This window comes from Lutra lutra, chromosome 8, assembly GCF_902655055.1.
Source record: "Lutra lutra chromosome 8, mLutLut1.2, whole genome shotgun sequence".
NCBI lineage: Eukaryota > Metazoa > Chordata > Mammalia > Carnivora > Mustelidae > Lutra > Lutra lutra.
The window spans coordinates 70,836,816-70,861,983 of record NC_062285.1 but is presented as its reverse complement, the minus strand read 5'-3'; positions in this window follow the sequence as shown (position 1 = coordinate 70,861,983).

Sequence of the window (25,168 nt, the reverse complement as noted above, 5' to 3'; positions counted from 1 at the left end):
GGTGAATATCTGAGAGTTAAATTGTTGGGTCATGTGGTAAATATATTCACTTAATAAAAACTACAAAAAAAAATAAAACAAGGAAAGAAAGTAACTAACAAACTGAGAACTGAGAAAGGGGAACCCTCTTGCTGTTGGTGGGAATGCAAACTCATGCAGCCACTCTGGAAAACAGTGTGGAGGTTCCTCAAAAAGTTAAAAATAGAACTACCATATGACCCAACAATTGCATTACTAGGAATTTACCCAAAGGATACAAAAACACTAATTCAAAGGGATATATGTACCCCGATGTTTATAACAGCATTATCTACAATAGCCTAATTAAGGAAACAGTCTAATGCCCACTGATTGATGAAGATAAAGAAGAGGTGGGGTTCATATATGTATATACACACATATATATAACATAATATTAGTCAACCGTAAAAAAGAATGCGATCTTGCCATTTGCAACAACGTAGAGGGAGCTAGGAAGTATTGTACTAAGTGAATAAGTCAGTCAGAGAAAGACAAAGTCCGTATGATAGAAACAAAATAAAAGAGCAATGGGAGAGGGGAAAAAAGGGGGGCAAACCAAAAAAACAGACTCTTAACTCCAGAGAACAATTTGATGCTTACCTCAGGGGAGCTAGGTGGGGCGGGGAATGGGTGGAATTGATGTTGGGGATTAAGGAGGGTCCTTGTTGTGCACCAGGTGATGCATGGAAGTGTTGAATCATTATATTGTATACCTGAAACTAATGTTACACTGTATGTTAAGTGACTAGAATTTACATACAACATTAAAAAAAAAAAAAAGAAAAGAAACTAACAAACTATTTTCAAAGTATTTGAGCCATTTTTTTATTATTTTTACCAGCAAGGAAATAAAATTTCAAATGCTCCACATTCTCACCAATGCCTGGTATTGTTAGTCTTTTTAATTTGAGTCACAAGTGGGTGCGAAGTGGTATTTCATGGTTTTAATTTGCATGTCCTCAATGACTAAATGATGTTCTTATTTGCCATTCATATAACTTCTTAGGCAAAATATGTTTTCACACTTTTGTCTTGTTTTTTATCATTCTTGCCAGATTTGTCTATTCTTTTAAAATAACTGTTGCTTTTAACTGGATTTATTTTTGCTGTTTTTGTGATTATGGGGTTCAGGACATGCTACCCCTAAATATGACACCTTGGCATATTGAAAATTTTAAAATGAAAGGGTTTGAGTAAGCAGAAGCAGGAAGGTCACTTTGACCTTTCCCCTGTCCTCTTTCCCTGAAACAAGTCAGAAAGCCATGATATAGGAGGTGCTCTCCCTCTGCTGAAGGAAAGGAGAGTCCTTATCTCCAAGGACAAAGGAACAGGGAGAAGAATCCAAACAAACAAGCCTTCTTATGTTTCTCCCAATTACAATCATATTTCTAAACAACTGCACACTCTTCATCAAACCTAGCATAAAATACTCAGGTCGAACTGTGCCTTTGGGTCTTCATTTCCTTATGGAGGCTTCGGTGTCACACAAAAAGATATATTAAATAAATTTGCGTGCTTTCTTCTGCTAATCTGTCTTTAATGTTCAGACCCAACTGGAGACCGTAAGAGGATCAAGGAAAACTTTTCTCTCTTACATTGATTTATTATAGATGTTTACTTATTGATTTTTCTGCTTTTTTTTCAAATACAAGCTTTTTAAGTTCATACATTTCTATTACTTACCTGCATCTTGCATTTGCCATCTGTAATTTTTTTTTAAGATTTTTTTAATAAAGATTTTATTTTTATTTACTTGTCAGAGAGCGAGAGAGTGAAGGCAGACAGAGTGGCAGGCAGAGGCAGAGGGAAAAGCAGGCTCCCTGCTGAGAAAGGAGCCTCATTGTGGGAGTCAATCCCAGGATGCTGGGATCATGACCTGAGCCAAAGGCAGCCGCTTACCTGACTGAGCCACCCAGGCATCCCAAGATTTTATTTTTTGAGAGAGAGAGAGCACACAGAGAGAAAGCAAAGTATGAGTTAGCAGCAGAGGGAGAGGGAGAAGCAGGCTCCCTGTTTTAAGCCAGGAGCCTGATGTGAGGCTGGATCCCATGACCCTGGGATCATGACCTGAGCCAAAGGCAGGTGCTTAACAGACTGAGCCACTCAGACATCCCATCTGTAATGTTTTTATAATCATTAGGTTCACTCTTAATGCTGTTGGTGGGAATGCAAACTGCTACAGTCACTCTGAAAACAGTATGGAGTTTCCTCAAAAAGTTATAAATAGTGCTACCCTATGACCCAGGAATTGCACTACTAGGTACTTACAAAGGATACAGAAATACTGATTTAAAGGGGCACATGTACCTGGATGTTTATAGCAACATTATCAACAATGGCCAAACTGTGGTGAGAGCCCAAATGTCCACTGACTGTTGAATGGAAAAGATGGTATACTATCTATATACAGTGGAATATAATTCAACCATCCAGAAAGAATGAAATCTTGCCATTTGCAATGACGTGGATGGAACTAGAGTATATTATGCTGAGCAAAATAAGTCAGTCAGAGAAAGACAAATACCATATGATTTCACTCATCTGTGGAAGCTAAGAAACAAAACAGATGAACATAGGGAAAGGGGAAAAAAAGAGAAGGAAGCAAACCAGAAGGGATTCTTTTTTTTTTTTTTTAGATTTTTTATTTTATTTATTTGACAGACAGAGATCACAAGTAGGCAGAGAGGCGGGCAGAGAGAGGAGGAAGCAGGCTCCCTGCTGAGCAGAAAGCCCGATGTGGGGCTCCATCCCAGGACCCTGGGATCATGACCTGAGCTGAAGGCAGAGGCTTTAACCCACTGAGCCACTCAGGCGACCCCCAGAAGGGATTCTTAGGGGTAGAGAACAGACTGTGGGTTGATGGAGGAAGGCGGGTGGGGAATGGGTTAAATGGGTGATGAGTATTAAGGAGGGCACTTGTTATGATGAGCACCAGGTGTTATATGTAAGTGATGAATCACTAAATTCTACTCCTGAGACCAATATTATGCTGTATGTTAACTAACTAGAATTTAAATAAAAATTTGAAAAGGAAAAAAAAATCATTTGGTTCAACATATCATAATTTCCATTCTGAATTCTTAGTGTCTTTCTTAAATTCCTAGCACATGGAGATTTTCTAGTTATCATTTTATTGTCTCCTTATAACTTAATAGCATTTATCAGAGAATGTCATCTATGTGATTTCAATCCTGGGAACTTTGTTGAGATTTGCCTTACAGCCAAATACATATTCAGTTCATAAGCTTCATGTGTGCTGAAAGATAATGTGTGTGTGCAGGTTGCTTTTTTGTTTTGTTTTTTGTTTGTATGTTTGTTCTGCAGTTCTCAGTGCGGAGTTCCATGTTTTCATTATGTCAAATTTTGTAAGTTATATGAATCAGATCTTCTAATTTGTCAAACACTTTCTGTTAGTTACTAGGAAGTTTAGACACATTCCTTCACTATAATTATAGATTTATCTGTTTCTTCTGGTGATTCTATCAGTCTATGCTTTATGCGTGTTTTTTCAGGCTTTATTCTTTTTCTAATATTTTTTTAATAAACATATAATGTATTATTAACCCCAGGGGTACAACTCTGTGAATCGCCAGGTTTACACACTTCACAGCACTCATCATAGCATAATACCCTCCCCAATGTCCATAACCGCACCGCCCTCTCCCTACCCCGCTCCCCTCAGCAACCCTCAGTTTGTTTTGTGAGATTAAGGTCTCTTATGGTTTGTCTCCCTCCTGATCCCATCTTGTTCCATTTATTCTTTTCCTACCCCCCACATTTCAAACCCCCCACATTGCATCTCCACTTCCTCATATGAGGGAGATCATATGATAGTTGTCTTTCTCTGATTGACTTATTTCACTAAGCATAATAACCTCTAGTTCCATCCACATTGTTGCAAATGGTAAGATTTCATTTCTTTTGATGGCTGCATAGAATGAAGGATAAAATATAATAATGAAGGTTCAAAAAAGATTTTTTTTAAATGAAAGGTATTATTAAGATAAACTAGTTTAAAAAATGTTAAATGAGGAAAGGGTAAAAGTTAAAAAAAAATTTAGCAGAAGAAAAAAATAAAATTAAAAAATAATTAACTTTGCAAAACTAAAGAATCATGGGGAGAAAGCCATGAATTCCAAGCTTTGCTTTCTCCTCCTCTGGAATTCTGCTGTTTTCCTTGATAAGTGAACTTGGTCTTGGCTGGAATTCTTGTTGATCTTCTCGCGGAGGGGCCTATTGTAGTGATTCTCAAGTGTCTTTGCCCGAGGTGGAATTGCACCGCCCTTACCAGGGGCCAGGCTAAGTAATCTGCTCTGGTTCACTTTCGGAAGCTTTTGTTCCCTGAACGCTTTCCGTAGAGTTCTGGAGGACGGGAATGATGAAAATGGCGGCCTCCCAATCTCTGTCCTGGAGAAGCCAAGACCTCAGGGCTCCACTCCTCAGTGTGCCCTCAGAGAAAAGCACTCAATCACTCCCATCTCCCTGGCCTCCCGCCGCGCTCTGAGCTCACCCAGCCTGTGACCAAGCTTCTCTGTCTCGGGCACACAGCCCTGCCTGGAGTCTCTGAACCCCGCAGATCCATGAGCTATTCCAGGGGGGTTTCCCTGGATCTTGTGGGGTCCCTGCTCACAGAGCAGTCGTCTGTCCCATGGATCATGATTTAAAGTAACCCTGAGTTGAGAGCTCACTCCTCAGCTCTGTCTCTGTAGCTGGCTTCCCTGCCCTAATACCTGTGAACTCTGTAACACTCAGCCCCAATCCTTCTGTGACCCCGCAGGACCTGAGGCCATGCTGTCCCCATGTGGGCTTCACCCTGGCTTGGCCTCTGGAGCGATGTCCCTCACTGGAGCAGACTTTTAAAAGTTCTGATTTTGTGCTTTGTTGCTCCGCTGCTTGCTGGGAGCTGGCCCCTCCCCCCGTAGTCTATCTTTCCATCGCTTTGGATTCACTTCTCCTCCAGTCCTACCTTTCAGAAAGTGGTCGATTTTCTGTTTCTAGAATTGCTGCTCTTCTTCTCTTCAATCTCCTGTTGGATTTGTAGGTGTTCAGAATGGTTTGATAAGCTATCTTATCTCCTAGCTAGCTGATCTCCTGCTACCTGATGTTGTCTCAGCCTGCTACTTCTCCACCATCTTGACTCCTCTCAGGCTTTAAATATAGGAACCTATTAAAGAAATTCCTACCTATGTCCAAAATAGTGAAACTGCAGAACAGTAATGGCAAAGAGGTTATCATTGGGAATAGGAGGGAAAGACGTAATCCTCAAAGAAGCAAAGTTAGTCACACTTGGCTTAGGGGCACTGTAATCTACAAAACAATGAAATGTTCTCTTTAGTGTGCTAAGAGTAAGTAACAGTAACTGAAAACCTGGAATTCTAAACCCAGTGAAAGTATCTTTCAAGAATAAGGGTGAAATATAATCATTTTCAGACAAATAAAACTGTGTCTTCAAGAAAGGGAAAGTTTAGCCAGAAGGAAAGTAATCCCAGATAAAAGGTCTAAGATATAAGAAGAAACAAAGGGGAAAAATAATTAGTAAATATTTGAATAAATCTAAACACATGCCAACTATAAAACAATGATGATGTTTAATGATTTGTATATTGAAAAAGAACAAAATCCAAAATAATATGTCAGGTTCATCTTCTGGAGGAGATAAGGATATTTATTAACTTCAGACATTGTAATTTAAATAATTACATGGCAACATAGAGGGTAACCACTAACAAAAAACAAAGACAAAAACCACATCCCTAAACAAAATAGAATGTGTAACTTCCAAACTAGTAGAAAAATAGTAAAATTAATCCAAAAGGAGGCAAAAAACAGGAAGTAAAGGCATAAACTAGGATGGTAGATTTTTATGAAACTAATTTCATAAAGTAAAAGTAGATGAACTTGATGCCTTAGTAGTTTAAAAAAGATTCAATTGCAAAAATTTATTTATAGACTGCATGCAAGACCTTTGGAAAGTAAAATGAAATTTGAAAATTTGAAAAGTAAACGATAATAGAAAAGAATAGAAATGAATAGATGGAAAAGGTATATAGGCAAAATGAAAACCATCATAGCTACATCAAAATGAGAATAGAGTTCAACACAAATAACATTATTAGAAATAAACAAGGCCTTGTGCTAGCAGTGTTCAAGATAAGGATATAAGGAGTACTTGGATGGTTCAGTCAGTTAAGCATTCAGCTTGATTTCAGCTCAGGACATGATCTCAGGGTCATGGGATCAAGACTTGTGTTAGGCTCCATGCTCAGCATGGAGTATGTTTGGGATTCTCTCTGCCCCTCCCTGCTTCTTGCTCTCACTCTCTCTCTCTCAAATAAATAAATCTTTTTTTAAAAAAGATAAGAATTAAGACTATCCATGGCTGACTCATCCCTGTGATTATATAATTCGACCATCAAAACATGATGGTATCTCATATTTCCTATTATTACACCAAAATTTGTTCATAAAGCATCTTCTTTTCTCTTCTCCTTCAACTTTCTTCTTCTTCCTCTCCTTTCTGTCCTCCCCATCTCCTCCTTCTTCCTTCTTTTTCTTTCTCTCCTCCCATCCTCTTCCTCTCCCCTTCTTTTTCCCTTTCTCTCTTTCTCTCTCTGGAAGAGGTGGAGATAAAAATAAGATTCTCGAGTTAAGGTAAAATAAAGATTTTCAAGGCATTAAATTTATTTCAGGTGTACCTGGCTGGCTCAGTCAGTGAAGCATCCAACTCTTGATCTCAGAGTCATGAGTTTGAGCCCCAGGTTGTATGTAGAGATTACTTAAAAAATAAATAAATTTGTTTATTTCAGTAAACACTTACCAGCATTAATCTTTCAGGGGGAAAAAAGGTATAATGTTTTATTTAGGTTATCTGTAAAGTTGAATTTGGGGGGGGCAGGCATTTGGATTTCCCCCTTCATGAATTATTGTCTCATATCCTTTGTACATCTAATGGCATATTTGCATAGTTTATACCTGGTTCCATCAAAGGAGGGGATTACAACTCAGTATCTGTAATTGAAGAGAAACAGGATCTTATTACTTACTTAAGTAAAGGAAAATTATATGACCAGGCACAGTATCCTTGAAGAAAACAAACTCCTCATCTAATGAGGTTCTTTGGAAGCATTTGTCTAGTGGTTGTATTAATTATAGAGGCAAGCGTGGGTTTACATCAGCCTTAAAAATGTGACCTCTACTAGTTAAAGAGAAGTGAGTGGGTTATTCTGGGAAGACTTTGAGGGGGCCCAGGGAAGACCACTCCAAAATATGCCACAATGTCATAATGATTATTTTGAATTACTTGAAAAGCAGCTAGGGCAAGAAGGGCATCTTGAATCTTTGTCTTCCTGAATGCAGGAAATAATTCTCCCATGTGAAGGGCATCCCCATCTTTACCTGGAGACTGAGAGAAGTATAGTTACCACCACAGATGGGATTTCAGGGTTGAAGAAACCTATATAGACAAACCTTGTTACTTTTAATAATTTACTGTCTCAGCCTGAATCATCTTTAGAATTCTTTATTAATTAAAGGTCACCATTTTCTTTGATCAATTACTCACAGATTTCTGCTTCTTTGTCTAAAGCATATAAAACTGCCTTTCTTGGTCATTTCTTTGGGTGTCAGTTTTACCACTGGGCCTCCATGTGCATCTGATTAAGCTTTTTTAAAATTATTATTATTCTCTTAACCTGTCTTGTGTTAATTTAATTCTTCAGCCAGATGAATCTTGAAGGATAGAGAAAATTGTTTCCTCCTCAACATCTTGGTGACTGGCTGGCTTTCAGGAATATTGGGCTGTCTCTGATGGCTTTCAAAGGAATTTTCACAAAAGCAAATTGATTAACAGAGTTGCTTGTTATCATGACTATAGAACTGAATCTTTCTTCAAGAAGCCTAAAAACTTTCTAATACCCAGTTTTTTATGCTAAGGATATTAAGCTTTTGTTGTGTTATTCAAATTTTTGTTTTTAAGTTTGTCTTTTAACTTGGAAATTCTTCAAATATAAAAATATATAGTTTACCAAATTCCCTTGTCTTTATGCTGCCTATCTGTCAGTTTAAAATCTTTTAGAACTCATGGCATACGATGGGAATTTTCCTTTTTTTTTTTTCATTAGTTTTCATTTTTAAAACAATTCTTTATACTGATTTATAATAACCTCATATCTGTATATTTTGCTTCCTCTAAAATTCCAAGCTCCATGAGGTCAGGGTTATATCATTTTTTTTTTCTCCCACAGCACATATTACAGTGTATATGAGGTATGTGAGTTAGCAGTGTGAAGCTTGGATTGGAACAGGATTAAAGACTGTAGGCTATCTATTGGGGTAAAGAGTTAGTAAGGGTTGATGTAAACCAAGGACAAGTTGGATATGAGAAAAGATTCAAGAAGAGGTAAATGAGGTTCCAAATTTGATAGAACTTGTTCATAAAACAAATTCTCTTGGGTTGCAAAAATTTCTATAATTTTTTTTCTTTAGTAATTCCACTCCTTTCTTGTTTGTTTGTTATTAATTCAGTGGACTGGAAATAGTGGAGTTCTCTTGTGGGATCTTAGTAAAGTAAGATGGTTAAGCATAAAGACTTGTCTTGTAAAAAGAGTCCCTAACAACTGAACTTAATAAATCCCAGAGGATTAGAAGACTGAGGACTCAGGTGGCAACTTTATTTAAATGGCTACTTCTAAACCTAGCGGACACAAGTAACAATTATTAGTGTGTTTACCCAAGGGTAGTTCTCAAAGGCACCCAAATCCCCAAGCCATACTGGAGCCATCCTAAGGGTAATGAAGATCAAGCTTTCTTTTTCCCAAAAGAGTCTCAAAAATTTTTGTACTTGTTGTATTAGGTTAAAAGACAGAATATTCTGTATTTAGATTTTCCATTATGTAAGGTAATGAATTTCTTCATGATGGTGAAAGAAAGGAGAGGAAAAGAAAAGAGAAGAAAAGAAAGGGAAGGAAGAAATGGAGGGAGGAAAGACAGAGACAGAGAGGAAGGAAGGAGAAAGGAAATAAAAGAGAACAAAAAAGGGGAAAGCAAATTGACTAGAAATGAGAAGTCATACTCAGAGATCTAACAGATGTGAAAGACTGAAGCCTGGAGTCTAGTTTTCCTTGAAACAAGTGCTCTGCCAGTTACGGGTTAATTGTATAATGTTGTTGTGTGGGACTGCAAAGAGATCTAGGAGCAACCTAGTTCAAGTCCTTTTTAAAGGACTTTTTAAAGAAAATATTGAATGCTTAAAGGTTAAATTACTTGCTAAAGTTAGTACCAGGATTGGAACTATAATTCAGATCTTCTGATTCATACCTAATGGTGTGTAGGTTATGAGATGCTTCATTACACACACCAACCCCTGGCTCTTAGTTCAATAACTAATAGGCGAGAGAGCATAGTCAGCTAAACAAAGAGTTTGGCTACCTTTTAATGATTCTGGATGAATTCCTAAGGATGTAATTAATATTTCCCAGAAGGACTAAAGTCAATTTTTCAATTCCTTATGTACCTTACATGATCTAGGTTTGTTAGGCTCTATGGGGAAGATAAATCATTTAAGGTGGCTCTGGCAAATATATGCTTTGCTTCCTACATTTGCAAAAGAATGAATGGGTATGGAAAATAAAGTTTCTAAGAATAAATGTCTCTGTCTTAGTTAAGTGTGACTTTTCCTGGTAGGACATACATACTATTCATTTGCAGTGGTCAATGACAAAAACCAGACAAGAAGATTGATTTTATTCAGATCAGAGTATCTCAGAGGGGTGGTATTGCCTCAGACTTTTATAGGCAGGGGTAATTTACAGTGGAGGTTGTTTTGTAAGCAGGGGAAGTCTCAGTCAGTTATTGGAACAAATGTTTTTCTCTCTAGTTGGCTAGTTTCAAGGAGACAAATAGTTCTAATCTTAGCTGAAAATCAGGAGACAAAGAATGGGAAGTTGGTGAGGTAGAAAGCAGGTTCAGGCAAAGAGGAAGAGTATGTGTCTGGCCTTGTTACAGCATTTACCCAATCAACAATTATTGAATCACTCGTTCTTTCTTTTTTTTTTTTTAAGGAATTCCTTTTCTCTCTCTCTCTGTCTCTCTTTTTAAGATTTTATGTATTTATTTTAAAGAAAGAAAGCTAAAGAGACAGGGGGTGGGGGATGTTGGTGGGGGTAGGGAGTAGAGGAAGAAGGAAGAAGAGAGAATTTCCAGAAGACTCCAAGCACAGAGCTCAACATGGGTCTCAATCTCATGACCCTAAGATCATGACCTGAGCCAAAACCAAGAGTTGGGTACTTAACCAGCTGAGCCACCCAGGTATCCCCGAATCACTCTTTCCCTCCCTCCCTCCCTTCCTTCCTTTTTTTCTTTCCTTCCTTCCTTAATATTTTATTTATTTATTTATTTATTTATTTATTTGATAGAGAGAGATACAAAGAGAGGGAACACAACAAGGCGAGTGGGAGAGGGAGAAGCAAACTTCCCACTGAGCAGGAAGTCTATTGTGGGGCTCGATCCCAGGAACCTGGGATCATGACCTAAGTAGAGGGCAAACACTTAATGACTGAGCCACCTAGGCATCCCTCACTCTTTATTTCTTGATTGAACTAGTAGGTTCCTAAAGTAACCAGATCCACTGCCTTTGTCTAGTCTTAGTGGAAAGCTCTCTGTTACAAAATTAATTTATGGAAAATATAACAGTTTCTTGTGAATGCTTTTAAACATTTAGTTACCAATGTTTTTGTGATTAAAGTTGTCCATGAGGAGTTCTCAGAATGGATAGACTTTGTAAGTAGCCACGAGTAAGATAAATATAGGGCATAAATTGGAAGATGGTGTGATGGTTGTATAATTTTGTGAATACACTTAATGCCATTGAATTATTTTTTTTGATTATTTATTTATTTATTTGACAGACAGAGATCACAAGTAGGCAGAGAGGCAGGCAGAGAGAGAGGAAGGGAAGCAGGCTCCCTGCTGAGCAGAGAGCCTGATGTGGGGCTCGATTCCAGGAACCTGGGATCATGACCTGAGCTGAAGGCAGAGGCTTTAACCCACTGAGCCACCCAGGCGCCCCTGAATTATATATTTAAAAATGGTTAAAATGGGGGTGGGGGAATGGCACCTGGATGGCTAATTTGGATAGGCATCCAACTTTTGGTGTTGGCTCAGGTCATGATCTCATGGATTGTGAGATGAAGCCCTGAGTAAGACTCTGCTCCATGGGGAGTCTGCTTGAAGTCTCCCTTTGCCCCTCCCCACACTCACACACTCTCTCTCTCTGAAATAAATAAATAAATCATTTTTTTAAAACCCCAAAATGTTTAAAATAGTAATTTTATGTTATATATATTTTACCATGATTTTTTTAAGCACATGGAAAAAGAGAAGAAATTAGAAAATGTAATGCACAGATCCTTATAACAGTAAGAGAAACTAGACTATCTAGAAAATTATAAAACTGTATAAAAAGACATAGAAGAACACCTGGATAAAGGGAGAAACATACTATGTTTCTGGATTGGAGAACTCAATGTAAAAAAAAAAAAAAAAAAGACAAGGAAGCTCTCCTCTAGTTTTTTTTTTTTTTTTTAAGATTTTGTTTATTTATTTATTAGACAGAGATACCAAGTAGGCAGAGAGGCAGGCAGAGAGAGAGGAGGAAGCAGGCTCCCCGCTGAGCAGAGAGCCCAATGCGGGGCTCGATCCCAGGACCCTGGGATCATGACCTGAGCCGAAGGCAGAGGCTTTAACCCACTGAGCCACCCAGGCGCCCCTCTCCTCTAGTTTATTTATGCATTCCATGCAATATAAAGGAAGTCTTTATAGAATTTATATAATATAAGTAGACAGACACACGTACACATGTACAAAAACTGATTCTATAATTATCAATGATCTAGAATGGATTATTCAGTAAGTAGTATTATGACAACTAACTAGCCAACTGGAAAGTGATAGTCAAACTCCTACAACTTAACATACACCAAAATTAATTACAGTGGATCAAAAATGTGAACTTAAAACCATAGTGAAAACACAGAAAAGATAGACCTCTCCTCTCCAAATATGCTGAAGTCTTAAATAGGCATCACATAAAACAGAAATTCCAAATGATGAATCAGTGAAATGCTATTCCCCATAATAATCAGTAAAAGCAGAATAAGTTATGTCTAGATCCACAGTAAGTTACATCTATATACCCATCAGAATGAGTGAGTTTAAGAAGGTTAATAAAACCACATATTGGTGAGAAAGTAAGCAATGGGAACCTTTGTGCCCTGTCATTGGGAGCAACAAGTGGGACAACTTCTTTGAGAAAGAGTTTGACATAAACATTCCCAACAACTCCAAAATTCCACTTCTATCAGCTCAAAAGAATATGACTTATTAATAAAAAAGGACGTCGGGGCGCCAGGGTGGCTCAGTGGGTTAAGCTTCTGCCTTCGGCTCAGGTCATGATCTCAGGGTCCTGGGATTGAGCCCCGCATTGGGCTCTCTGCTCAGCAGGGACCCTGCTTCCCCCTCTCTCTCTCTGCCTGCCTCTCTGCCTATTTGTGATTTCTCTTTCTGTGTGTCAAATAAATTTTTAAAAATCTTTAAAAATTTTTTAAAAAAATAAAATTAAATTTTTAAAAAGGATGTCTAGAGAGCAGGTTCACATAAATATTTTGAACTGAAAAATAAACATAGGGGACATGCTCTCCTAGATATCAAAATATAAAGTTATTAAAACTTGTCCTATTGAAGCAGTTATAAACAAATTGACCACTAAAAGGGAAGAAAGTTCAGAAACCATTAAGGACATATATTTATACTATGTGGTTATATTAGATATATTTATATTGCATAGTTACCTAAAGTTTCATCTCAATCAATGGGAAAAAAATGAATTATTGGGTAAGTACTGTTTTATCTGTTCTGATAAAAAGAAAAAAAAAGATTCACACATCACACCAAAAATAATAAATATTTTGATTTGACTGACTGGGTGGGAAGAGCATGTGACTCTTGAACTGGCAGTGGTGAGTTTAAGTCCCACGCTGGGTGCATAGATTTAAGATTACTTAAACCAATGAAACTTAAAATAATAATAATAATAAATATTTGGGGGAGGAAGAGACTTAAAAATCTAAAGATAAACAAAGATACAAATTTACCAGAAAAAAATTTGTAGAATACCTTTATAATTTGAAGTAATGGGGTGAATGTGTGTTCGTGTGCATGTGTGTACCTTAAATATACATTGTATATACATTGTATATATAGTTAAAGAAAATTTATCTCGAACTTGGAAAGAGATAATATGATAATTAGTTGTTTTTTTAATACACGCTGAGTCTGCTTGCCCTCACTTTGCCTAAAACTGGATTCACCTCCTGGTGGGTGTTGAGCCGAAAAGATACCACCAAGTCAAAGAATAGGAAAAGGAAGGGTTTTACTTACAACAAGTGAAGAAGAAGACCAGGGCTAGTTCCCAACAGAACAACTCTAGGGAAGTTTTAAGCTAAGGATGCATATATATTCATGAAAGGGCTTGTGCAGTGTGGAATTTAGCATGGAATTGGGGCAAAAGTTATCTTAAGGTGACAGACTTTAGGTCTTGGTTGATTGAAGTTATGGGGGCCAGCAAGGGTCAGAATCGTCAATTCTCTGGCTCCAGCAGGTCTGGTATTTGAGTGCTCAAAGGAGTTTAAATCCTGCAAAGATAACTCAAGAATGTGCATAAGGTCAATCTTTACTTTTGAACTGGCACTGGGAGTTTTTCTACTGATTTATTGTCTCTGATATGATTAGGCTATCTCCTGGCCTGATAGTGGCTATTTGGTCTTACATTCTTTTGTTCTCTTAAAATCATTAACTACTGTGGTCTATTCTTCTGCCATTTCAACATATCCCAAGAAGTTCTGCAAGAAATGGGCTGTGGACAAGCAGTGCTGATCAAGCAGAGATCACAAGATGGCCAGGCTCTATAAAATGACTTCTCTTATGTCAAGAGAGCTACATCTCACCTTTCTTTTTCTGGAGCTCCCCCAACTGCCTACACTAATGTGATACGCTTGGGAAATGACACTATATATTTGACAATAATCAACATCTGATGAAGTTACAGAAAGACAACTGATCGATAAAATTAAAAGTTAACATGTAAACCTGTAAGTTGTTAGGATACATACTACCTTGTGGAGATATTAACCATAAGTGATAGGCCTTTATTGCTCTGAAAATGTTAACCACTTTTATGGCCAATTTTGCAATCTTATTTGGCATTTCTTTCTCCTCTAACCAAATAAATAAGATGCTGTTCTTCAAAAACTTCTCAAGCCAGCTCTGTTCTTACCTGCTAATTCCTTCACAATTCAATAAAAGCTTGGCATGTGCTGGGGCACCTGGGTGGCTCAGTCAGTTAAGCATCTGCCTTCAGCTCAGGTTATGATCCCAGAGTTCTGGGATCCAGCCCTGTGTCGGGCTTCCTACTCAGCAGGGAGTCTGCTTCTCCCTCTGCCCCTCTGTCCCTCTGCCCCCACATTTGTGCTCTTTCTCTCTTAAATAAATTTAAGAAAGAAAGAAAAAAAAACTTTACATGTATTAACAGGTTTATCTAAGAATTTTGCCTTTCAATATAATTGTATATTTATAGACAAGTCTCTGGAAGGAATGTACAAAAAGAAAATTAGACAATGGTTTTACTTCTGGGGATGCAAGTAGGACATTGAATTGTTACATTTCTTTATTAATTTTGTATTTTAAATGTCCCTTAATTGAGAACACAAAAAAATGTTATTGTGTCAATAAAAAGGAAGTATAAACAAAGAAAACAACGTTTCCATGAACTCTGTTCACTAGAGAAATGATTTAGCAAACTACGATATTTTTTTCTTTGGAAAAATACACAATAATTAAAATTATTTTGTGAAGATTATATTTTATTTTATTTTAAATATTTTCTTTTTAAATTTATTTTTTATTTATTTTTCAAATATTTATTTATTTGAGAGAGAGAGAGAGAGTGCAAGAGACAGCACAAGTTGGGAGGAGGGGCAAAGGGAAAGGGAAAAGCAGAATCCCCACTGAGTAGGGAGCCCAAAGTGGGACTAAATCCCAGGACTCCAGGATCATGAACTGAGCTGAAGGTAGATACTTAACCAACTGAGCCGCCCAGGTGACCCTAAATATTTTATTTATTTATCTATTTATCTATCTATTTATTTATTTATTTTTCGAGATTTTATTTATATATTTGACAGAGAGAGAGACAACAAGAGCAGGAACATAAGCAGTGGGAGTGGGAGAGGGAGAAATAGGCTTCCCTCTGAGCAGGTCCAGATGTGGGGCTCGATCCCAGGACCCTGGGATCATGATCTCAACTGAAGGCAGATGCTTAATGACTGAGCCACCCAGGCACCCCAAAGATTTTATTTTTAAGTAAACTTTATGCCCAATGTGTGGCTCAAAGTCATACACTCTACCTACTGAGCCAACCAGGCACCCCAAAGATTGCATTTTAACATGTAAAACTATTGTTGTTTTTTTTAAAGTATGCATAGAAAAGAAATCATGGGAAGAAAAAACAATATATTCATGATAGTCATCCATCTTAGGGTAATAGGCTATTAATTTTTATTTTTCAGTATTTTCCTCATTGTCTAATGAGCACCTCACCTTAATAATGAAGAAAACACTGATACAAACAGAGCATAGCATGTTTCAGCATGCCCTGACTCTTTGAGAATGTGTGATGCAATAATTTGGCCTTTTGTGACTTTTACAAAAGCTTATAGTTTGTGTTCCCTCCCACAACTAAGAATTTTACCTCACATAATGGATATTTGATAGGGGACTTTTTTTTTTAAAGGAGTGCAAGTTAACACTTTAAACTGTGATTGAATTAAAGGCTTGCAAGTTTTTACTAAGAAGACAACATTTCTGTGCTGTGTTGTTAATCAAAGGAGCTTCTTCAGATGGTCTATCTATTTGGAAATTTTTTTTAGTAGACACTCAGAGGAAAAAACCTCTACCTTATTAGGTTTAATACCTGGGAGTAAGCAAATTAAATAACAGCAGGAGAAAAGGCACTCATTTTTTTTAATGTGTATAGGAGTTCACAGAAAAGAAGGGAAACTCAGAGAAACAGAGCTTATATATCCTTTAACAAGAGAAAGGGAGTTTGGGCTTGCAAGGACAATAAATGGTGGGGAAGTGAAACTAATGGAAGATAAAAGCTATTTTAATAAGTTTTGTTTATGCAAACTCATCCTGGTGATGGTTCCTTGGCTTGGACAATGAGAGTCACTCTTGCCTCTCTGGTGGGGGTGGTTGTGGGTAGAGGTGTGATTCTTAATGTCTTCAGCACAAAATAATCCTTACACTTGGGGTACCTCTGTGACTCAATTGGTTAGGCATCTGGCTTTGTCTCAGGTCATGGTCCTGGGGTCCTGGGATTCAGCCCCATGTGGGATCCCGGCTCATCTAGGAGCCTGCTTTTCCCTCTCCCTTTTTCATTTCCCCCACTCGTGCTCTCTCTCTCTCTCAAATAAATAAATAAAATCTTAAAAAAAAAAAAAAACTTACACCAAAGTGGCATATTTTGGGGAAGCATATTTAGATCCCTTTCAAACAAAAAGGAATAAAGTCACAATGTCTATAAGGTAAAAATTCAGCATTCTATGTAAAGAATTCATTGCTGTGCCAAATTTATGCTTTTGGGGGAGGCAGAAAGCCTGCAGGGTTATGAGCAAAAACTCCTTTTTTTTTTTAAAGTTTATTATTTATTTATTTAAGTAATCTCTATATCCAACGTGGGGCTCAAACTCATGACCCAAAGATCAAGAGTCCCATGATCTTCTGACTGAACCAACCAGGTACCCCCAAACAAAAACTCTTGATTGCCTAGCTTTTCATATTCTAGCACTGTGCCCTTCAGCAAAAGTATTAATCTCTTTGAGCTCAAATTCTTCACCTGTAGAAGATTATTGTGGTAAAGATAAGGCATAGTTAGCAAAATGTCTGGCACAGTAAACAATAAATGCTACAAATATCCTTTTATGTTTCTCTTTAAAGATGTTTTTTTCATAAGGGCACCAAAATCCTTGTGTTAGGCAGTGTTAGATTTGAGAAGCAGAAACACTATCAATAATAGGATAAGGAGTTTATTGTAGGCATTAGAACTTAGACGATTATGGTAGCTGGTTGAGAAGATGTTTGTTAAGAGCATGATGTCATGCCGGCTGGCAATCAGGGGCTGGGTGTAAGTAGGGAAAAGAAAGAACTGGATTCAATAAGAAGAAACTAGAAACCACGAGGACAAACCATGATGTTGGGTGACCTGTGGTAGAAGCTGGTGCCCTTCCTCATTGGACTACACCCACACCTGGCCCAGAATTAGGGAAAGCTGAAGGAAGGGATATGGTGTGTGCTTGAGGAACTATGAACTGGGTATTACCATTCACTACTAGGTGTGCTAGGACATCAGCAGCAACATGCGATCACTACCACAATGCCTGGCACCCTATACTGACTTCTAGCATGAAAAAAATGGCAACTACTTCACTTAAGCCTTCTAAAACACTCCTACTTCTCCTGTGGTCAACTGTAACACAGAATCACACAGGCAAAGAAATTCTGGGAAAGTTAGTTTGAAGTTTGGTAAATTGATGTAGTACAAAGTCATTGTATTCTTTGTATTGTTTGTAATCCTGCTTACTTGAGTCGAAACTGAAAACTTAGAGGAAAAAACACACCATACGATTCAGATATTTTAAGCCTAGCTCTTTTATTTTGAAACTTGGGGACTTCTAATAATAAAAATTCACTTTCAAGGGACACCGGGGTGGCTCAGTTGGTTAAGCGTCTGCCTTCGGCTCAGGTCATGATCCCAGGGTCCTGAAATCGAGTCCTGCATTGGGCTCCTTGCTCCATGGGGAGCCTGCTTCTCCCTATGCTTGTTCTGTCTGCTGCTCGCCCTGCTTGTGCTCTCTCTCTTTCTGACAAATAAATACATTAAATCTTTTTTAAAAAAAATTTTTTAATTCACTTTCTATATTCTATTTGATGAATTTGTAGTTAAGAAAACAAATATCATTCACTTCAGAACAGGTAATTTCAAGTTAATCACTTATCGCAGCATATAGAAATTTGTTTGGCAAGAGGCTATCAAACTCTTGTGAAGAACTGGCCTCTGAGAAAGGGTTGGGTCCAAGGAAATCTGAGAGGGTTGTAACATCATGTCCAGCATGATAGCATTCTTTGGTCCTCAAATAGTGCCCATCTACAGAGGGATTTAATATTTATTTATGTATTTATGTATTTATTTAAAAGATTTTTATTTATTTATTAGAGAGAGAGAGAGAGAGCGCGCGCACTAGTCCAGGTTGGGGGGTGGCAGAGAGAGACAGACTCCCTGCTGAGCATGGAGCCCAATGCGGGACTCAATCCCAGAATCCTGAGTTCATGACCTGCCTTAATTCAGATGCTTAACCAAATGAGTCACCCAGGCGCTTTAGACATGGATCATCTAAAGGAGTTTCACTAAGGTAGGTACGATTGCCAAATAATCCCATCACAGTTAAGAGGCTTGTTTTGTTTTGCCTTGTTTTGAATAAGGAAGAACTGGGGTGGGTTCTAGAGTGTCCCTGCAATGGATAAATAGGTACAGGAGAGTGGAGATGATTTTGATGTGGGAGAGCAAGGTTCTTCTCTCACGGAGTTGAAGAATGAATCTCAGACAAAGGAGAGTGAATAAAGCCACAGAAGTTTTTTAAGGAAGGATACAGAAAAGCAGCTCTCAGGAGTGAGAGGGGTCCCCACAGGGTTACCACTGAGGACTTTTAGGGATGATCTTTTATAGAAAGCTAACCAGAGAACTTAAATCCTTTTAACAACTATATCAATAGCACCACTGAGTAAGTACTAGTGATAACACCTTCAGGGGATTACTTCCTTTTTAGGGTCCAGTAATTCTTGTTGTAACAGCTACTTGTGACCAACCAAGACCCCACCTCTGACACCTAGGACAGGATGGTCTGGTTTGTTCTCTTATCTCTGGTTTCCTTTCATCTCCCACATTTTGAATTTTGTGAGCCTGATCCCATGGCCCTCTGTATCTCCCCACCTAGCCCCACCTGTCCCTGACTTAAGCCAATCTAGATGCAGAAAAATGCTAGCTATTTTCAGTTAAGAATAAAGTCTAGCAGCCTCAGGGACCACGAGGTTAAGTACAGGTAATAAGGCTAAGTCACCAGACTGTGGTAGCTGCTGTCATTACACCCAAACAAGGTGGGTGGCCTTTTGCAATGGGGTCAAATAAGGGGACATAATCAATGGGTCTCTGATGTCCATTATGCTATTGTTAAGACTCATAGAGTTTGTCCTGATTTTTTAATATACAAGTAGAAAGAAAGGGTTGTGATAATTAGGGAACCCAAGGGTGGCGAGTCTATTCAGGGCAAAGACCCAGGTGTGTGGGAATTAAGGGCCAGCTATCCCCAAATGGGCCTCTTTGGCATGAAGATTACTTCAAGTTAAAAAACAACCAAAACCAGTAGATTCAGGAAAAGCTCTTTACCTCCCCCTCAACTGTCTAAAAAGAATTTAGATAGGCAACCTGCTCTGGGAAGAGAGCTAATCAGTACCACATTTGGAGAGGAACCAGGTATGGTAGACAAGGAGGAATCTAGCAAGTCCTCTTTGAGCTGAGCCCTTTATATCTCAGTATTTCTGAGTGATCCAGCAACATTTGTTTACCAAACATTTCCTTTTCTCATCTTCCTGTGAATTGCATGCATCCCTTCCCTCTGAAGTCCCAGACCACTAACCCCTTCTCCTTCATTCAGAACAACATGTATACCTCATTTTTGCCTGAGCATCTGTGGAATTTCTAGGTCCATGTGGATTCTGTGTACATGCAAAAAAGCGAATTTAATTTTTTCCTGTTAATCTGTCTCATATCAATTTGATTCTTTGTCAGGCTAAAAGGACATAAGAGGGGACAGGAAATTCCTATTCCCTGACATGTGTCAACTAAAGGTTGTATAAAGGGATAGCCAGTACCAAAAGTTAGGAATGCAATGTCTACAATATACCAGGAGTCCAAGAACTCCTCGACATTATGCTTTGGTGATTAGCAAGGTAAAGTAATTAAGAGCTTCCACTCTTTGATGGGAAAGAAACTTTCCATTTTGTGCAATAATGTCATGACTAAGATAGCATTCCCTGCCCTTACAGAAACAATGTTTACTGGAGAATGCCAAGTATGAGAAGCCTCCAAATGAGCAGTCTCACTTATAAAAGGGTGGCATCTTAGTAGGGGGGGGGTCAGTTTGGCTAATTTGGGGAACAGAATGTCAAAGATGTGTCCTTAAGAAAGAGTGTAATAATTCTTGTGGATTGGTAATCATTGTTTGGTCAAGAGTGAAGCAGGAGATGAGGTTCTTCTCTTAATGAGTCGAAGAATGAATCTCGTGGACAAAGGAGAGTGAGCAAAGTGATAAGATTTTCGTAAAGCAAAGGTATAGAGGAAGCTCTCAGGAGTGAGAGGGGTCCCAACCAGGGGTGCCAATGGGGGCTTTTACTGGCAGTGTTTTGTTTAAAACTGACCAGGAGGGGCACCTGGGTGGCTCAGTGGGTTAAAGCCTCTGCCTTCGGCTCAGGTCATGGTCCCAGTGTCCTGGGATCGAGCCCCACATCAGGCTCTGTGCTCTCAGGGAGCCTGCTTCCCCCTCTCTCTCTATCTGTCTGCCTCTCTGCCTACTTGTGATCTCTGTCTGTCAAATAAATAAATAAAATCTTAAAAAAAAAAAAACTGACCAGGAAACTTGTAGACTTCCAATTCCCATGACGTCTTTTGTTGAGCAAGGATTTGTGATAACATCTTTGATGGTTAACTTTTCCTTTAAGGCCTGGTCATTTTTTTGGTGTGTGGTCATTTTCTATTTTCTGTGGTCACAGTGTAATTATCATCAAACATTTCAACCCTACCCATTGGGGCAGGATGGTCTGATTATTCTTTCTGATTTTTATTTTTGTTCTGTCTTGGTGCCTGCATACCTGACTACCCTCAGAGCCTAGTTAGGGCCCTTCTTTCCCTCCCGAAAGTCCCCTGCTTTCCCTATTCATCCCTCCTCTTGGAAGAGGATCCCTGATTGCCATTAGGGAGTAAGAATGATGACAGCTCTGACTTCTTCATGCTGGAAAGGGAGGGTATGAGGGTGCGGCAGTCAGAGTCTACCCTGGGGTTGGTCAGGAGGTCCACGGTACAACTCTGGGGAGATGTTGAAAGGCATGAGGTGACGCAGGCATTGACAAAAACAGAGAGAAAAAACACAAACCAATGATTATTTCACCAGCAAAATAGTATCCCTGAAATAATGATCCCATTCTCCAAGCCAGCTAAATAATCCAGAAGAGAACCTGATTTTGTCCAGTTCGGCTCGAATGTCATATATTGTGAGACTTTATAAGAATTGTCAGTTAAAACAACACATGTGGAAACTCTTTACAATCTAAGTGACGCAAAGTAATAAATAATCAATGGTTGCCTGATTCTCCAGAAGTTGTCCCCTAACTTCGCTCAGTTCTTGATTTAGGGCATCTAACTCTTGGGACATATCATTCAAGGTTCTAAGGAGTAGGCACACAGTTTGTTTTATCCCATGGTGTAAGATTTTTCCAAGTGCTCGGAGTCCCACTAGAGAGAGGCAAGCCTGCTGTTTCCCTATCTGATATGAGAGCCACATTATCATCCTAATGGAGGGTGGGGTGGGGTGAGATGCAGCAAGTCTTGTTGATAATGTGTCACTGGGTGTGACATGATCAATAATCCTAGTTTACCTATAGAACACCCCCATAAGAATTGTTCAGAGATGATATAGTCCATACAGGCACAAAACAGATCCCATCCTCTAGGAAGTTATGAGTTACTAGTTGGGGATGGGAAATGTAAGGTAAAGTTGTATTGAGTAGTAGGCTCATTACTGGCCATGCATCTGCAATTGGTTCTGATTACATGTTTTAGATGTATTGAGGGCCTGAACTATAGGGAATTATTCCAAATTGAGTGGTAAGACTCTTGTTGAGTTGTAAAACTTTGGCCTGCGTGGCCCCCACACCCACTAGGCTATTGAAAAGCAAGTTTTGTGGGGAGTTACCATCAGCAACACAAAACTGAGATTGATTCATAATATTCAGAGCCATATGTATCCAAAAGTTGGCTAGGGCCAACGGTCTTGTAGGGCCCGAGTTTATCATAACCATAATGGGAAGATAATTTTTATAGTAAGTATCAGGAGATCCTATTTGTATTTTTACATAGGTGTATTCTCCAGCATCTAATAATGTATTGGAGGCCAATTGCATTTGCATAGCTTGTAATGTGCCTACTACTCAATGCAACTTTACTTTACATTTCCCAACCCCAACTGGTAACTTCCACCTACCTACAGGACGGGATCGGTTTTGTCAAGAAGAGTTGAGGGTGATAATAGGTAGGGGCTATGGTCATGCGCAAGAAGGTGTGATGAGGGACAACTGTGGGAACAAGAACAGGAACAGGTGTGGAAAATTCTTAGACCGTCTGTGTCTCTAACAACATTCAATGTCACCTGGGATACCACCACTGAGAATAAATTGACCTAACAAAACTGGGCTGAAATTCAGCCTTTAAAAACTGGTTCTCAATGATGGTAGGATTTTTTTTCTCCTTGAACATGAATCTGAACAGAATAGTAGTTTCAACAAAGAATGAATTGATTAGTTATTAGCATCTTACATTCAGTCTTCCAAAATCAAAGCTCTTAGCATCTGCACTGCTAGGCTATTTTGTTTTTGACTGCTGAACCCTGTGACAACCTCTTAATCCTCCTTGGTTTTTGTTTTCCAAACTCCCCTTGAAGTTTGTTTTCCAGTTGGTAATTCTACTCAGGGGGATCTTTTTGACTGAGATCAACTTTACATAAGTTAAGAAGTAAATAGTCATTGCTAATGATGGGGAAAGGATAATTTTCTGGGTTTTAATGGAAATTCTTATAGCCTAAAAAGGAAATAATCTGGCAATATCTGTTATGTTAAAATTACAATTCAGCCCAACAGTCCTCCTCCTGGGAATCCTTCCAATACTTATGGATTGTTCATAAGTGGCAAAAAATTGGAAACAAAGTGAGTTTCATTGGATAAGACGCAATTTAACTAATTATTAAAAATGACCTATAACAGGGGCGCCTGGGTGGCTCAGTGGGTTAAAGCCTCTGCCTTCGGCTCAGGTCATGATCCCAGGGTCCTGGGATCCAGCCCCACATTGGGCTCTCTGCTCAGCGGGGAGCCTGCTTCCCTTCCTCTCTCTCTGCCTGCCTCTCTGCCTACTTGTGATCTGTCTCTCAAATAAATAAATAAAATCTTAAAAAGAAAAATGACATAACAATTTCTATGACCTGGAAGCCAAATCAGAGAAGTGTGTAACATATGCTATTTAATAAAATGGTGACTAATATCCCTCTGTATGGATGTTTATTTATTAATACATGGTGGAGTGAGCATGGAGAAAAGTACTGAAGTACACATGGATGAAAGGGAATTGGTGGTTCATCGCTGTACTCAAACCATGTGTATCGTTATTGGGTAAGTCTTGAAATCAGGTTGTGAAAGTCCTTCAGGTGTTTTTGTTTTTTTTTTTTTAAAGATTTTATTTATTTGTCAGAGAGACAGGAGAGCGAGCGAGCACAGGCAGACAGAATGGCAGGCAGAGGCAGAGGGAGAAGCAGGCTCCCCGCCAAGCAAGGAGCCCGATGTGGGACTCGATCCCAGGACGCTGGGATCATGACCTGAGCCGAAGGCAGCTGCTTAACCAACTGAGCCACCCAGGCGTCCCCCTTCAGGTGTTTTTAAGGATGGTTTCTCATTCCTTTCTATTTACAGGCTCAAGTCTCCAATTATCCTCTTCTTGTCAAATCCAAAGGAAATTTTCCTATTTTCTCTTCCTTGATATTTAACAAATGGCACAATATTTACTCATCTAGCCCATTCTTTTCTTCACCTGTGTAACAACATTCTCTTGGTTTTCCTTCTTTCTTTCTGGCTACTCCTTTGTCTCTTTAAGGTTTATCCTTTTCTCTTGCCATTAAACTTTAGAGTTTTTTGAGGCTTGGTCCTCATCTCATTTTTCATTTTTCATTTCACATAAGGCAATACCCCTTCATATCCAGAGTTTTAATAAACTTTTAAAAGATTGGAATTTACTTCTCTCTCAGTTAGATAATCTGGCTGTTCCAGGCTGGTGGAGAGTTCTTCTTTACAGATCTTTCCGTATCTATTTTCTTTCCATTTTGTTCCTTAAACCTTGCCTTGGGTAGGGGTTATAACCTGGAGTCTATTATATTATTTCTCTATTACTGCCATAATAAATTACCACAAACTGAGCTGCTTAAACAACACCTACTTATTATCTCACAGAGCTTTCAAGCCCATTCAGGTAACTGGCAGAATTTACTTGCTTCTCATGTTTTCCTTGTGGTCCCCTCCATTCAAGTCAGCAACAGTGAGTTGAGCCTCTCTGATCCTTTCAACCTCAGACTTCCACCTCTGCCACATCTCTCTGGCTTCCTCCTCCATCTTCCTTTTCTGCTTTAAAGGGATCATATGATCACATTGGGCTGGATCCACCCGGATAATCCAGATTCATTTGCTTATTCTAAGATCAGCTGATTAGTAATCTTAGTTATCTCTGCAAAATCCCCTTTGTATGTAACTAACATAACCATGGAGTAACATCAGGAGGTAAAGATTCCAGGCACCAAAATTCTGCCTACTACATTCATGGATAGAATTTAGTAATACCATGAATTTGGAAGGTGAAGGAGTTTGGGACAGTGCGACAGCCCCCACTCTTCACCCCAACCCCCACTTTGGCATTTGGCATATGGGCTATTTTGAGCTGAAGGCAATCGAGACTTTGTGGGCTTAGGAGAAACTTTTGCCCCTCACTCTACTATATAGAAGAATCTAAATTGGAGGGTCTTTCCAGAATAAGGGTTATTAGCAAAGATAAATTTTATCTGAGTGACCCATCTGTATGGCAGGGCAAACACCTAATTATCAAAAATCTTCTCTTTTCTTACCACCCTGTGAATTACATTCTTTTCCTCTGAAGTTCCAGATCCCTATACCATTC